Source organism: Palaemon carinicauda, chromosome 36, assembly GCF_036898095.1.
Source record: "Palaemon carinicauda isolate YSFRI2023 chromosome 36, ASM3689809v2, whole genome shotgun sequence".
Taxonomy (NCBI): domain Eukaryota; kingdom Metazoa; phylum Arthropoda; class Malacostraca; order Decapoda; family Palaemonidae; genus Palaemon; species Palaemon carinicauda.
The window spans coordinates 69,248,645-69,253,380 of NC_090760.1; the positions used below are offsets into that span (position 1 = coordinate 69,248,645).

At 38.5% G+C, this 4,736-nt stretch overlaps 1 protein-coding gene and 1 pseudogene across 1 annotated transcript in view; both read right to left on the reverse strand.

Annotated features, from left to right (window-relative positions):
- The window catches only part of LOC137628880 (uncharacterized), a 403,929-nt gene that overhangs the window by 389,207 nt on the left and 9,986 nt on the right, over positions 1–4,736 (reverse strand). The window lies entirely within an intron of this gene.
- Positions 1,788–4,714, reverse strand: LOC137628673 (uncharacterized; annotated as a pseudogene).

The window sequence follows — 4,736 nt, forward strand, 5'->3', positions numbered from 1 at the left end:
GAGAGAGAGAGAGAGAGAGAGACTAATTCTAATTTAACTAGATCTAGTATATATATATATATATATACATATTATATTATATATATATATATAGAGAGAGAGAGAGTAGAAGAGAGAGAGAGAGACCAATTCTTATTTAAACTAGATCTAGTAGAGAGAGAGAGAGAGAGAGAGAGAGACCTATTCAAGACCAATTCTAATTTAACTAGATCTAGGAGAGAGAGAGAGAGGAGAGAGAGAGAGAGAGAGAGAGGACCTATTCAAAAACCAATTCTAATTTAACGAGAGAGAACAACTATTCAAGAACAATTCTATATTAACTGGATTCAGTTTAGAGAGAGAGAGAGAGAGAGAGAGAGAGAGAGAGAGGACTCTATTTACCTTTGAATATGGATATGGAATTATGAAATTTGGTCATATGGTGTTGGGCCTTGGTATGCCATTCATTCACGAGGGGGTTGGTACCACTCCTCCAATGTAAGGTAGAACTTATAACGAGGTATAGTAGAAGGGACCCTGCAAATATTGCTTACAGTACACCATGATGCACATTGTCCCTTAACGGAACAGTTTTGGATGTTGCAAGTTGTGAATTCGAGAGTCAAGTCAACTTCAACAGCAGCTATGTAGGATGTAGAATTCTCCGCTTTCTTCAGTGTTTCCTGAATCCCTTACCATGATTTTTTTTTAAAAAGGGGGATTCTGCCACATTAAGGATTCTTCATAGCAAGAATTGGTAAGGTCAATAATCAAAACTCAATATTTAATTTCCATATAAGAAACCATACATTTTCATAACTATTATTTTCTTAAACTAAGAAAAAAAACATTTCGTGGTAAATGAATAAAGGAAAATGAATTCTTTGGATTCTACAGGGAAAATGGAAAATTGACCTGTGCCCGAGCAGCCCCTTGACACAGCTGCGCGAGGTGATAGAAGTAGCTACAGTATTATTACCCTTTTACCACCCAAAAGGACGTACCGGTACGTTCTTGCAAAACACTGTTAATTACTTGTTTTTTACATATTTTTGATAATTTTAGAGAGAAACTTCAGGCATTTTCCAAAAGAATGAGACCAACCTGACCTCTCTAGGACAAAAATTAAGCCTGTTAGAGCAATTTAAAATAAATACATAGCAAAATGTGCTCGAAATTTAACATTATGGTGGGGGTAAAAGGGTTTACAGTGAACCCTCGTTTATCGCGGTAGATAGGTTCCAGTCGCGGCCGCGATAGGTGAAAATCCGCGAAGTAGTGACACCATATTTACCTATTTATTCAACATGTATATTCAGACTTTTAAAACCTTCCCTTGTACGTAGTACTGTTAACAAACTACCCTTTAATGTACAGAACACTTAATGCATGTACTACAGTACCCTAAACTAAAACAGGCACAAATATTAAAGGTGATTTTATATCATGCATTTCCTAAACATGCTAAAAAGCACGATAAAAAATGGCAACCAATGTTAATGTAGAAACAAACTGGAGGTAGAGCTTTGCTTATTACCCAGACATATTTCCCATACTTTTCCCTTAGAACTACATCACATCTTCCTACTTTAGATATATATATATATATATATATATGTGTGTGTGTATATATATATATATATTTATATGTATACACATATACATACCTACATATATACATAAATACATGCATACATATATATATATATATATATATATTACTGTATATATATGGGTTATGGAAAAAATCCGCAAAGTGGTGAATCCGCGATGGTCGAACCGCGAAGTAGCGAGGTTCACTGTATATGCTGTTTGGGTCAGTAAGAAGAAACGATATACGAAAGAGGAAACAGACGCCTTTCTTAAGTGTAAATTCCATTATGATCAGTGGCTTTTAGAACATATCTATAAAGAAAGAATGAATAGAATGTTCACAAAAAAGTATATAAATTATTGTTTTTGAGTAACTAAAATTCAAAATTAAGATGTGTAATTTTTTAAATTGTTAAATTAGAAGGTTTTTTGTTTATATAAAAAATGCTATTGAATGTAATCATACTGGAAATATTGCGATTGTAAATAAAAAATGTAATTTAACTTTCTAATAAAAAGATAAAAAAAAGATATGTAATCAATACTAATATAACTTGTACATTTGGACACAATGTGCGATAATCACAGTCACGCATCAACTTAGCACTTCTCAGCCAGGTAACTTCAGTGTCTCTTGTGGATCCTTATGTGAGGTCATAATACTAACAGGTACAAGGTACTAATGTCTAACCATAGATATTTTCAGTTATACTTAAAGCTATGTTACTCGCTAAATCACTTTGATAATTACGCTGCTGCTTCTGGTCTGTTTATATTGTTTTGTCTCCACTTCTTGCAAGCACTGCTTGGCATGTTCTGTTAATTTCGAACTTATCTTCTTCAGTTCACTTTCCTCTCCTTCAGGCCCACTGCGGAACGCCACTGCAGTTTCTGTGGACGTGAAAGGAGTGGGACACAACTGCTTCAGGCGCTGGTATCTGTTACACACATGGGCCTGCGTGATGTCCTTGGCGTCTTCGTGATTCTTGAAGTCGATTTCGCAGTTCGACAATATTTTCTTCTCGTTCTCGGCAGTGACTTCCAGCAGGAATTCGTTGATGTGAACAAAACTGTTATCACCTTTGAATCTGTATCGCGAGCAGTTCCGCAGGGCCAAGTGTTGGCCCTGCTGGTTTACCTTCCAGCCGCCGCCGCATTTCTTTCTGTTGTACCGAGGAAGCACAGAGGAGTAATCCTTGTTGGTCAGTAGAACCCTTGAGACAGTGTGAGTAGGCGTGGTCAGCATCTCAACCAAGAAGCAGTTCTTGAACATCTCCAAGAGGAGAGAGCAAGGAACGGCAAATTCAACGTTGCCATACCAGTTTGGGTGCTCTTTTTCATCCTTGCCAAGCGATCTGAGAACCACAATACCTTCAGGTTCTTGCATGGGTGATGGTCAGGAAGTAGGCTCGCCTCGAGGCTGCTGAATGTTACGAGATTCCTAGGTTTAATCCTGTTTGTGGTCAGGATCTTAAAAGCGTCTTTGAGGTGAACAGTTCTTACGATATGGGTGAAAGGTTCGTAAGCATTGGGGCCCACATCAAGATGGCGGCCGCTGCCGGGGATCCAAGCGACTTTTTTCAACTGTCCTTTCTGACGAGCTTCCGAGGAGTTTGTCATTCCAGGAAGTTGTTGGTTTCTGAAAAAAAAGATGAAGGAGACTGTAACAATATGAAATAACCTTTTAAAGAATTGGCAAATCTTTCTTTGAAAAGTGATGGTATACAAGTGCTACAGACGAGACATACGCTCATGTCTGTTTTTGTCTCTACATTTTTTTCACCCATCTGTTCCACCTAGTCCAGTCCACGATTCGAACGCGGTACCTCTGCCGATTTGCTGAGTGCATTAACAAAACTGCCACAGAGAGAGAGAGAGAGAGAGAGAGAGAGAGAGAGAGAGAATGTTACTAGATCAGAGAGAGAAAGAGAGAGAGAGAGAGACATTACCAAACTAGATAAAGAGAGATGTCATTAGACCAAGGAGGGAGAGAATGTTACAAGATCAGAGAGAGAGAGAGAGAGAGAGAGAGAGAGAGAGAATGTTACTAGATCAGAGAGAGAAAGAGAGAGAGAGAGACATTACCAAACTAGATAAAGAGAGATGTCATTAGACCAAGGAGGGAGAGAATGTTACAAGATCAGAGAGAGAGAGAGAGAGAGAGAGAGAGAGAGAGAGAGAGCTATTCAAGACCAATTTTAATTTAACTAGATCTAGTAGAGAGAGAGAGAGAGAGAGAGAGAGAGAGCAATTCTAATTTAACTAGATCTAGTAGAGAGAGAGAGAGAGAGAGAGAGAGAGAGAGAGCTATTCAAGACCAATTTTAATTTAACTAGATCTAGTAGAGAGAGAGAGAGAGAGAGAGAGAGAGAGAGACCAATTCTAATTTAACTAGATCTAGTAGAGAGAGAGAGAGAGAGAGAGAGAGAGAGAGAGAAAGAGATTATTTAATAAATTTATTACACCCAAAGACGTCAAACATAGTTCCATATTAGCAGTTACATAAAGTACATCAGAAATCAACAGAAAAAAAAAAGCATTGAATCATCAGTATATCAGTTACAAAAATAACATATATGAGATCGTATTCCATTATCACAACAACTGCAACAGACAGTTTAGCAGCCACCAAAGTGTGGATGACGAGTCAAAATTACGTCTAGGTGGTCATCTTTGAGTAAATATTGACAGGTTTGAAGTAAATTTTGTCCTTGAGGTAACAGATTCCTGACAGTGGGGCAATGAAGGCAGTAGTGTTCAAGGTTATTGGCATTAGCAAGGTTACACAGTTTACATAAGGCGTATTGTGGTATATCTAATGTCTGTCCAACCTGCCACACAGGACAATATCCCAACCTTATCCTGGCACTTACGACATTATGCCTACGCACATGAGTCCACGTCGCCGGTACTTGTGACGACTCTGCAGAAAGTTATCATGATGTTGTATGGGAACACTAATGCCCCTCTCTGCATTCCTACGCTTTACTGTACAGTCAAAAGCTGCTGAATATATTCTATGTTTAAGGCAGTGAAGTGAGGGCTCATCATTTCTGTCATCAAGGTCCAGCTTGCAGGCAGCTTCAGCAAGACTGTCCACCATGTCATTCCCAGCAAGCCCAATATGGGAGGGCATCCACATGAAGGACAAGACAAAAGAGAGA